Source organism: Sceloporus undulatus, chromosome 4, assembly GCF_019175285.1.
Source record: "Sceloporus undulatus isolate JIND9_A2432 ecotype Alabama chromosome 4, SceUnd_v1.1, whole genome shotgun sequence".
In the NCBI taxonomy this organism is placed as follows: domain Eukaryota; kingdom Metazoa; phylum Chordata; class Lepidosauria; order Squamata; family Phrynosomatidae; genus Sceloporus; species Sceloporus undulatus.
In genome coordinates, this window is record NC_056525.1 from 4,392,977 (window position 1) to 4,405,576 (window position 12,600).

Here is a 12,600-nt window from a genome sequence, read left to right on the forward strand (position 1 = left end):
GATGACGATAATTTTTGAATAAAATAGAATAAATAAAACTCTTTCTCAGGTACAAACTCCACAGATCTGTGGCCAGCAGGGGTGTCTTGGGCAGCGTCCCCACCCCTTTCTTCTTAAACCTCTCCCAACGCCTGACAGTTTTTTTTCCGCAGGTGCCAACAGTAGCAACCAGAATGAAATGACTAATAATGGAGAATAATAATGATGATGATGAATAAATAATGGTCTACCTGCAAGATGGTGCTCTAAGCTGTGGGTTTCCTTCTCGGTAAATGTTGTGTTAGTGGTGACTGTCGTCTTGGAAGAAAAGTAGGATTGTAGGGGGGAAAGGGGGAAAAGTTAATGGCACTTGATCCATCTTATGTGGTTATGTGGCTAGCTCGGGAAATGGTGAAATGGTGGTTGTAATCTTGGAATAAAGTGTGTTCTTGGTCCGGAGTTCCGGTCTTTTGTGTATTCATTGGTGTACATTTTATTGGCCTCTTGCCCTTCTTGCAAAAAGCTGAGAATGATGTGCATGCTCCTTCCTAACATACACTCAATAGATGTGCTCTGTTCAATTTTATTGTAACTTATGCCTGCATGCAACAGGCGACGTAAACAGCAGCTGCCTCCACAATTCCTTACTGAGCAAGTGGAACTTTTTCTGGGTTCGATAGGGCCAAGTATAATTGAATGATACAAACACAATCATTATTTAAGTCCTTATACATACATACATACCTATATATTAACAACTGTGTAACAAATTATATACTAAACCTGACACAGTGACATAGCTGGAGGGGGGGGTCCATGGGTCTGGATCCCCCTTCCGTTAAAAACAATGAATGGCGTGCGCCACTGCACCCAAAGCCCTATTATAGAGGTGGCACTTAGTCTGGACCCCCCCTTCCCAAAATCCTGGCTACGTCCCTGCCTGACATGTATCCTAAACCTGCCACATAGATACAGGACAGATTAGAGGAATTTCTTTACAGAATAAGTAAAGAGATAGTACAGGAATACCTGTTCAACCTAAACGAATATAAGTCTCCAGGACCAGATGAACTACATCCAAGGGTATTAAAAGAACTGGCAAATGTATTATCAGAGCCATTGGCAATAATCTTTGAGAAGTGCCAGCCGACTGGAGGAGGGCAAACATTGTCCCCATCTTCAAAAAGGGGGAAAAAGAGGATCCCAACAATTATCCTCCAGTTAGTCTGACATCAATACCAGGAAAGATCCTGGAGCAGATCATTAAACAGAGAGTCTGTGAACATCTAGAAAGCAATGCCATAATCACAAAAAGTCAACATGGGTTTCAGAGAAACAAGTCATGCCAGACAAATCTAATCTCTTTCTTTGATAAAATTACCAGCTTGGTAGATGAAGGGAATGCTGTGGTTATAGTATATCTTGATTTCAGTAAGGCCTTTGACAAAGTTCCCCATGACATTCTTGCAAACAAGCTTGTAAAATGTGGGCTAGACAAAGTAACCATTACATGGATTTGTAACTGGTTGACCAGCCGAACGCAAAGGGTGCTCAACAATGGCTCCTTTTCATCTTGGAGAGAAGTGACCAGTGGGGTCCCACAGGGCTCTGTCCTGGGCCCAGTGCTATTCAACATCTTTATCAATGACTTGGAGGACAAAATTGGGGGAATACTTATCAAATTTGCAGATGACACCAAATTAGGAGGAATAGCTAATACTCCAGAGGACAGGATCAAGATTCAAAATGACCTGAATAGACTAGAAAGCTGAGCCAAAGCTAACAAAATGAACTTTAAGACAGAGAAATGTAAGGTACTGCACTTAGGGCAGAAAAATAAAATGCACAGATATAGGATGGGAGACACCTGGCTGAATGAAACTACATGTGAGAGGGATCTGGGAGTCCAAATAGACCACAAGTTAAACATGAGTCAACAGTGCGATGCAGCAGCTAAAAAGGCCAATGCAATTCTAGGCTGCATCAATAAAAGTATAGTGTCTAGATCAAGAGAAGTAATAGTGCCACTGTATTCTGCTCTGGTCAGGCCCCACCTGGAATATTGTGTCCAGTTCTGGGCACCACAATTCAAAAAGGACATTGAGAAACTGGAGCGTGTCCAGAGGAGGGCAACTAAAATGGTGAAAGGTCTGGAAACCTTGCCCTATGAGGAACGACTCAGGGAGCTGGGGATGTTTAGCCTGGAAGAAAAGAAGGTTAAGAGGTGATATGATAGCCCTGTTTAAATATTTGAAGGGGTGTCACATCGAGGAGGGAACAAGCTTGTTTTCTGCTGCTCCAGAGAACAGGACTGGGAACAATGGATCCAAGCTGCAGGAAAAGAGATTCCACCTCAACATTAGGAGGAACTTCCTGAGCGTAAGGGCTGTTCGACAGTGGAACACACTCCTTCCTCGGAGGGTGATAGAGTCTCCTTCCTTGGAAGTCTTTAAGCAGAGGCTAGATGGCCATCTGTCGGGGATGCTTTGATATGGATTTCCTGCATGGCAGGGGGTTGGACTGGATGGCCCTTGTGGCCTCTTCCAACTCTATGGTTCTATGATTCTGTGAGTTTATTTACCAAATAAATGCCAACTGAATGTATTTTAAAAAATACAGTCACCCCTCCATTTTCATGGACCTGAGATCCGCATCCCTTGCATATTTGCAAGTGGGAAATGGAGGGGGAAATAATGGGGCACACGCCTCTGGCACGCACCTGCAGTCACCCATGTGAACACACCCTCATTAAAGCCAATGGGGCTTGAATATACACGAATTTCAGTTTTCATGCCGCGGGGGGGGGGGGGGTGTTTCCGGAACGGAACCCCTGCGAAAACGGAGGGCGACTGTACTATTGTTGCAAAAGGTCTAGAATGATAGTCAACATCTGTACTAAAGGGGAATTTCTTTGCTTTTGCCTATTTACTAAATAAAATAAAACAAAACAAAAACATCAACATGAGCAAAACAAAATTATTTAGTCTCCTGTCCCAGTGCCAAGCAGACATAAAACGCCCATTCCTCTGCAAAGAGTTGAGGAAAGGGAACCAAGACTAGGAATGCCTATGATCTGTACAGAGTCTTACGTAAATATCCACCTGCTACATCATTTTTCGAATTAATATGTGGGAATAAACATATGAACACCTGGTCTGAATATTTCATTCATGGGAGCCAGCGTGGTGCAGTGGTTTGAGTGCTGGGCTATGACTCTGGGAGACCAGGGTTCGGATCCACCGTTTGGCCACGGAAACCACTGGATGTCCTTGGGCAAGCCACACTCTCTCAGCTTCAAGTATGGCAATGGCAATCCCACTCTGTTTATTGTTTCTGTGTGCATTCAAGTCATTTCCAACTTATGGCAGCCCTCAGGCGAACCTATAGTGAGGTTTTCTTGGCAAGATTTATTCCGAGAAGATTTGCCATTGCCTTCTCTTGAGGCTGAGAGTGTGTGACTTGCCCAAGGCCACCCAGTGGGTTTCCATGGCCGAGCTGGGATTCGAACCTGATGTCCAGAGTCAGAGTGCAACACTCAAACCACTACACCAGACATATATATACTGTGTATATACTGAGTGCCTGGGAGAGTCTTGACTTGGCAATACTAGAAACACATTAAATGGAAAAATTATTTGTGATCTTTGACCTCACCTCACCAGCATCTTATTATTCTGCAACAAAATGGTGCAGCATGGAGTGGAAGGCTCCTGTTCTTGGTTTCTAGGATGGATACACACAATACAAACATGCCTCAGGTCCCTTCAGGATAAAGGACAGTACTGGATAAGTTAAAGTGCTGGGGACACCTGGAGGTTATGGAGTGTTATGGAGCAGCCTTTACAGGAAATCTCTTCTTCTCCATCACAGAATATAGGAAAAGATTATTCCAGTCAAAAGGGACCCTCCAGGGCCATCCAGTTCGATCCCATTCTCCCATCCAGGAATCCACAACACAAGCCCTTCAGAAAGATGGCCATCCAACTTTGGTTGAAATACCTCTCCAGATGGAGAGTCCACCATGCTCCAAGGCAGTCCATGTTCTGCTCTCAAATCATAGAAATATAGAGTTAGCAGAGATGCTCAAGGGGCATCCTATTTCCTTTCCAACCGCATTTTGCCATTCACAACAAAGCAAGGGTCTCTTTTAGTCACTGGCTAATCTCACAACAGTCACCCTGCTGCAAATATATTGTGCTATGACCAATATTTCTTTGAACAGCCAGTCTTCATAACACAACTGTGCACACACCCTCCAACATTTAGAATCACAGAGTTGCAAGAGAACCCAAAGGCCATCTAATCCATCCCCATTCTGCCTCAATTTATGGCCATCCAGCCTCTGTTTAAAAACCTCCAAAGAAGGAGACTCCACTACACTCTGAGGGAATGTGTTTCGCTGTCAAACAGCTCTTACTTTCAGGATGTTCCAATAATAATAATAATAATAATAATAATAATAATAATAATAATTTATATATCGCCCTGTGGCGAACCAATCTGGGCGGTTTACAACATTAAAATAACATACAGCATAAAAACAATATATTTCCCTCCCCCCTTAAAAAGTTAATAAAATACCTTATTTAATTTAAAACCACAATAACTAGTTAAAATAACAATAAATTAAACAAAATAATACCAACCAACAAACCACTGCAACTTCAGTTCTAAAGAAAAGAAAAGGGGGTTTGGAGACATTACTGAGGAGGGGGGAGATCCTGAGGCCGGGATATTTCAGTCTGGGAAGGCCTGCCTGAAGAGATCCGTCTTGACAGCCTTTTTGAAGCTGTCCAAAAATGTTAATTGATGGATCTCGTCCGGCAGGTCGTTCCAGAGCCTGGGGGCAACAGCAGAAAAAGCCCTCCAAGAGGTCGCCGCAAGCCTCGATTTTTGAGGCTGCAACAAGTTCCTCCCAGAGGACCAGAGGGCGCGTGGAGGATTGTATGGCAAGAGGTGGTCTCTGAGATAGCTTGGACCCAAGCCATTTAGGGCTTTAAAGGTAATAACCAACACCTTGTACTGGGTCCGGAAGCCGATAGGCAGCCAGTGGAGGGACCTCAAAACCGGAGTAATGTGGTCCCTCCTAGATGTTCCTGAGACAAGCCTGGCTGCCATGTTTTGAACCAGCTGTAATTTCCGAACCAGGCACAAGGGTAGCCCCATGTAGAGTGCATTACAGAAGTCAAGGCATGAGGTTACCAGCGTGTGCACAACAGTCTTGAGATCCCTTACTTCCAGAAAAGGGCGCAGCTGGCATATCAGCCGAAGCTGATAACAGGCGCTCCTGACCGTCGCATTCACCTGATTTGTCATCAGGAGCGACGAGTCAAGGAGCACTCCCAGACTTCAAACACAGTCACTGGAGGAGAGTGTGATCCTATCCAGGACTGGTGGTTGCAACCCAATTCTTGGTTTCGGGGTCGCTACCAGGAGCACCTCCGTCTTGTTCGGATTCAGCTTCAATCTGTTTTTCCTCATCCAGCCCATTACTGCCCAAAGACATTCATTGAGAGAAGAGATGCCATTAGAATTCGAGGCCGACGAACGAGACATGGAGAAATAGATTTGGGTGTCATCAGCGTACTGATAGCACCCAGCACCATAACTCCGTATGATCTCACCCAGCGGCTTTATATAGATGTTAAACAACATTGGGGACAAAATAGCTCCCTGAGGGACCTCACAAAGGAGCTCCCTCTTTCTGGAGCTACTGTCCCCGAGCAGCACCCTCTGAGACCTGCCCGAGAGGAAGGAACGGAACCACTGCAATGCAGTGCCTCCGATACCTAATCCCTCCAAGCAGTCCAGGAGGATGCCGTGATCTATTGTATCAAAAGCCGCTGAGAGGTCTAAGAGCACCAACTGGGTCACACTACCCCTATCGATGCTGAGACGCAGATCGTCAGTCAAGGCAACCATGGCAGTCTCAACCCCAAAGCCTGTCCTGAAGCCCGTTTGAAATGGGTCTAGATAATCGGTTTCACCCAAGACAGCTTGGAACTGAAGAGCAACCACCCTCTTGATTACCTTGCCCAAAAAAGGCAGCAAAGAAATAGGCCTATAGTTGTTCATATCCAGGGGGTCCAGGGAAGGTTTTTTCAGAAGCGGCTTAACAGCCGCTTCCTTCAGACAAGATGGAACATGCCCTTCCCTGAAGGATGCATTGATGATATCCGTGAGGAATCCTAAGGTTAGGTAAAATCTCTTTTCCTGTAGCTTCTATCCATTGCTCCATGTCCTGTGCTCTGGAGCAGCATTAAAAAAGCTTGCTCCATCCTCAATGTGACATCCCTTCAAATATTTAAACAGGGCTATCATATTGCTGCTTAACCTTCTCTTCTCCAGGCTAAACATACCCAGCTCCCTAAGTCTTTCCTCATAAGGCATGGTTTCCAGACCCTTCACCATTTTGGTTGCCCTCCTCTGGAGATGCTCCAGCATCTCAACATCCTTGAATTGTGGTGCACAGAACAGGTCACAGTATTCCAAGTGAGACCTGACCAAAGCTGAATACAGTGGCACTGTTACATCCCTTGATCTGGACACTATACTTCTATTGATGCATCCTAGAATTGCATTGGCCTTTTTTGCTGCCGCATCACACTGTTGACTCATGTTCAACTTCTGGTCTACTAGGACTCCTACATCCCTTTCACATTTCACAGATGAAAACTTGGACATATGTGGACCAAAATGTCATTAATGAGGAAAAAGTGATCAGTGAAGAAGAACACACAAATTAAGAGATGCTGCAGTGGTTTGCTTTTGCCTGAGCTGACTGGGAAGATTCTGCTTCCTCCCTATCTTCCTCTGCTGAGTTAACTGAGTATAAACTACTTTTGCACCTTTAGTAGTTTGCAGCAATTGAGGTAAGATGAGGACAAAGAGGGAAAATGAGAGGAAAAGGAAGAAACCAGGAGTTTTTCAAAGTAGCTGAAAAAGTGGGAAGACATAGGACTGATCAGGACTGTCCCTGAAAACCAGGGTGAAAGTATGCTGTCAGTATCTAAACTCCTCTGGCTTCACTCTCAACATTCAACCATAAATCACGAGCACTGTATATAACATCAAACCATTACATCAAGTATATTCTTCCAGATTTTGGACATCAAGCCACAGCAGCCAAAGCCAGCATAGGTCAGGAATGCTAGGAGTTGCAATCAATCAACATCTTGATCCCCACTCCAGATTATATTCTTGTGCATCTGATACAGCAGACTGTAGTCAATGAAAACTCATTTTTGCAGCTCATGCTAAAATAAATCCTTTAGTCTTAAAGTTTCGATGAAATTGTTATTTAGCTGCAGCAACCTAACATGGCATTGCTGTTGTGTGCCTTCAAGTCGTTTCTGACTTGTGGTGACCCTAAGGTGGCCCTATTGTGAAGTTTTTCTTGGCAACATTTGTTCAAGACTTGTCACCTTCCTCTGAAGCTGTGAGTGTGTGACTTGCCCAAGGTCACCCCAGAGGGTTTCTATGGCTGAGCAGGGATTTGAACCTTGGTTTCCAGAGTCATAATCCAATGCTCAGACCAATGCACCACACTTTCTCCCATGCATGTGTGGATTTATGGTAGTCGCCACAAATGGGAGTGCTGAGTGCACACTGGCAGAAGATGATGGGACATTTTGTGCAGAAAGACCCAGGTTCAGCTCTCAATATCTCTAGTTTAAAAAAATGTTCCATGCATTATTATTTTTAAAACCACACATACTAATTTTCCAATTCTCTCCAGAAGGCCAGCAGAGGAAAAAGGCCACAAAGCAGGAAGGAATCGAACTAATGTAAAATATTAATATATAGTATACATGGTAAGAACTCACTATCGCCGAGCAACTGCAGAATGAAATTTAGCAAATAAAAGACACACACACACACACAAAGATGTTAAAGAAATAAAAAGGAAAGGGAGGAAAGGGGAGAGAAGGAAACTACATTGAAAGTGGCCAGTTTCACAATTAGCACGATATTCGTTACATTCTGATCACACACCCAGAGCAATATAATAACCGTGCTTGAAGACTGTATTCTGTCTACAGAATCTGTGAAGAATTGGATTGAAAGCCACTAAAGCTCATGCAGTTAATCATTAAAAATATCACTAGTTTTCTGCATCCCTCCACCTCCTTTTTATACTGGAAGAAAAAGGAATATGGCTATGCTTTGAACACTCTTAAAGAAACGGCGTAGCAATCAACAAAACAGATAAACAGCCTTGATTTCTGACATTTGGGTTATTTTTCTCATTAGGCCCACTGGAATGCAGTCATTATAGGTGGGAAAATGCTTTTTAAAAAATACAGATAGCATGGTAAGGTTCAGGTTTCTTTAATCTCCTGTCTGGATTATCATCATCATAAGAGATGAAAGGGAGCCATAATCACATCCACATTTCATCATTCTTATTGAACTAATGACAGGGTTTTTTTTTTGGGGGGGGGGGAATCCCAAGGGGAAAAAATTAGGATGAAACCCTCAAACCCCGAGATGTGTCAGTTCCTTCATTTTTAATAAGGGCCGAGTCTCCCTTATCCCTCCTCCAAAATCCAAAATTGTCCCCATGGATGGCTGAGACAGTGATACCTTTGCTTTTCAATGGTTCATTGTACACAGACTTTGCTTCTTGCACAAAATTATTTAAAATATTATGGACCGTCGGCCCTCCTTATCCTTGGATTCCTAATCCATGGAGTCAACCATCCACATTTTAAAAATATCTAAATTCCAAAAAGGAAACCTTGGTATTACCATTTTATATGGGGGACACCATTTTACTGTGCCATTGTATATAATGGGACTTAAGCATCCACAGATTTTGGTATTCACAGGGGTCCTGGAACTAAACCCCAGCAGATACCAAGGGTCCACTGTATAAATTTACCTTCAGGGTATAAGGTATATACAAAACATTTAAGGAACAAAAATCTTTCTCTGATGATGCCAGCCACAGATGCTGGCGAAACTCTTCTAGAACATGGCCGCTGAGCCTGAAAAAAGCCACACACCAATTTCCTGTTTAGACTTGGGTCCCATCTCCAGGATATCTACTTGTACAGATGCAAATATTCCAAAATCTAAAAAACCCCAAAACACGTCTGGTCCCAAGCATTTCAGAGAAGTGACTCAACTTGTACTTCCTTCTTCTCACTTCTAAACAAGAAATTGGTTTATGTTTTGTAGACACCTTATACACTTAGTCTGAAGGTAATTTTATATAGTGGGCTCTTGGTTTTGGTTCAAAGACCCTCTGTGGATATCAAAATCTGTGGATGCTTGTCCCATAGAAAAATAGTGTCCCTTATATAAAATGACAAAATCATGGTATGCTTTTTCGAATTTAGATATTCTTGGATAACTGAAGGCATGGATAAAGAATCTGCAGATATGCAGAGCTGACTCTATGTTTAGCTGTATATTTAGGAGGGAACAAAAAGGTAAATTCCAATTGCTATTATGCATTTCCACCTGATTTGCATCTTTTCTTTTGGGGTTTAAAGTTTGCATCGAAATGTTGCAATACAACTGAGCAGCACAGGCAGCAGAGTCCTGCTTTGGCTCCTATCAAAATCTGCAGATGCTCAAGTCCCATTAAATACCAAGGCATAAGAAAATGGTGTCCCATATATAAAATGGCAAAATCAAGATTTGCCTTTTGGAGTTTTTATATATTTTTGAATATTTTTAAAGCCATAGCTGCTTGAATCAGTGGATAAAAAAATCAGTGGATATAAAGGACTGATTATATACAGTGGGCCCTAAGGATCCACTGGGATTGGGTTCCAGGACTCCCTATAGATACCAAAATCTGCAGATGCTCAAGTCCCATTAAATACAAAAGCATAGGAAAATGATGTCCCTTATATAAAATGGCAAAATCAAGGGTTACTTTTTGGAGTGTGTGTGTGTGTGTATTTGAATATTTTCAAACCATGTTTGAATCCATGGATGATGAGAAAAAATCCATGGATACAAAGGGCCAGCTATGTTTTTTCTCTCTCCTAGAAAATGGTTGCCAGAGTCCAAAGCAACATTCCCTGTATGGTACCAAGCAGCATCCCAGTGACGGCATCAGCATCCCTTGTCAGGATGCTGTCTCCACGGCAACAGGATGGTGGCTTTGGCCTACTGACTCATGACAACAGAGCCAACAGGCCAAGCGGAGAGAGGAGACCCCCAGCTATTTCTGTAGCCAGACCCTGAGCGGGGAATAACCCAGCCAACCCAATCCCCTTAGAGAGTTCCCTGCAATCCCATCTTCGGATTAGGCTGGGCAGCTGCTCCCTTGTTTGTTTGTGGCTCATTGCAACGGTCACACGAAGAAGCAGGGGATGCCAGACTGGTTGAATTCCAGGGCAACTCATCACCATGAACTGCAAGGCCTAATCCCCACCATTAAGTGGGTGGGGAGAGACCCAGGCCAGTGCAGAAGTGAAATCCTGACAGAGCGGTTGCTGCTTTGAACCTATGCCTCGTCTCCATGCCCCGTGGAAATTCCTGCCCCAGCTCCATGGTTTTTGTCACAGTGGCAACAAGAAGCACTCTAGCAAGGGTTGCCAGATTCAGAACAGGAGTGGGCTTCTGTCCCTTTAATAGCTATGCAGAAGAGGCAATTTCAGCAGAAAATGCTCCTTGTTCTACAACCAGGTAATGTGCAACACTTGCTGAAATTATCTCACCAGCCCAGCCATTCAAGGTACAGGAGCCCTCTCCAGTTTTCCCTCTGACAAACCTAGGTTTGTCACACTCCCAGGTAACAAACAACATCTGCTGAAATTAACTCACCCGCTCAGCCATTAAAAGTACAGCAGCACGCTCCAGTTTTCTCTCTGGCAACCTTATGCTTATCACCCAACCAGGTAACATGAAACACTCGCTGAAAATTATCTCACCTGCCTAACCATTGAAGATGGAAGATGAAGGGATCCAGTCCAATTTACATTCTGTCTGTCCTGTGCTTGTCACACAGCCATGCAACATACAAAAATTATTTGCACTTTTGCTGAAATTATTTCACCTGCACAGCAGCCGTGACCAGTTTTCATTCTGGCAACCCTATGCTTTTCACACAGCCAAGTGACACCTGCTGAAACCTCACCTGCCCAACCACTAAAAGCAGAGGAGCCCTCTCTAGTTTTCCCTTTGGCAACCCTATCCTTGTCACACAACCAGGTAATAAGCAACACTTGGTGAAACTGCCTCACCTGCCCAACCATTAAAGGTAAAGGTCTCCTTTCCAGGTTTCATTCCGGCAACCTCAACTGCAGCTTCCCATTGGAATAAGCAGGTCTCCACATCGATCTGGAGGATTCAGAATGGAGCTGCATGACAAATCACTCCTAATAATTTTATTTTTAAAAGGACCTCTTTTTATTCCACTTTGAAAGCACTTGATCTTGTCAGATTTCAGCAGCTAACAAAGGTCAGTCCTGGCTGGTACTTGGATGGATTGAGACAACAAGGAATCAATATTGTCATTGTTATTTTTATCTATAGCCCACTTTTCCCCCAAGACTGGAAGTCAAGGTGGCTTACACATCTTTTTCCAGTTCTTCCTTGTTCAGACATAGAAACTCACTGGGTGACCTTGGGAAAGTCACACACTCTCAGCCCCAGAAAAACCTGTGATAGGGTCACCTCAGGGAAGCCATAAGTCAGAAATGACTTGAAGGCACATGGCAAGAACAACAGACTGAAAACTGGAGAAGACTCCTGTGCAAAAATTGTAGTGCAGAAGAGGGAATCTCATGCTGTTTGCAAACAACTAACACAGATAGGCATTGCCTCTTATACAAAACTATTAAAGGCCTAGGAGCCCTGTCCAAGTTTCGGTCAGACAGCCCTGCACTTTCAAAACCATCAGTTTCTTAGGCATATACACACACCCCTCCACATTTGAAGCTTTGACTTTCGTGGATTTGATTATTCACGGATTTATTAATATGTTCTCTCTAGGAATATCTAGGTCCTCCAGCACAACTCTATGTTCAACTTTAATGAAAGGTTGCACTGAAGGACCTAGAGTTTCCTAGCGAGAACACTCCACTAGGCATTTGTAGCTCCACCAGTGCAATTCTGTGGTCAATGTCTGGCAGATGTTGACCAAAGAGTTGTACTGGAGGACCTACAGGTTCCTAGAGAGGTATTCTCTAATGTCAAAATAGAGTGTTTTTGTTATTTGTTGTTTTCCCACATTCACGGGGGTCCTGTGCCCCTAACCCCAGCAAATGGGAAGAAATGTGTGTGTGTGTGTGTGTGTGCGTGCGTGCATGTGCGCGCGTGCATATATGTATGTATATACATGCATGTATGCAGACAGGACCTGGGTAGGCCTAAGAAAGGTTATGCTTCAAGATGAGAGGTATACTCTGATGGTGTGAAGTCGAAGGCTTTCATGGCCGGCATCCATATTTTTTTGTGAGTTTTTCGGGCTATGTGGCCATGTTCTAGAAGATTTTCTTCCTGACGTTTTGCCAGCATCTGTGGCTGGCATCTTCAGCATTCTCTATAGATGCCAGCCACAGATGCTGGCGAAACGTCAGGAAGAAACTCTTCTAGAACATGGCCACATAGCCCAAAAAACTCACATACTCTGATGGTGTTATTGCAAAAATAATAATA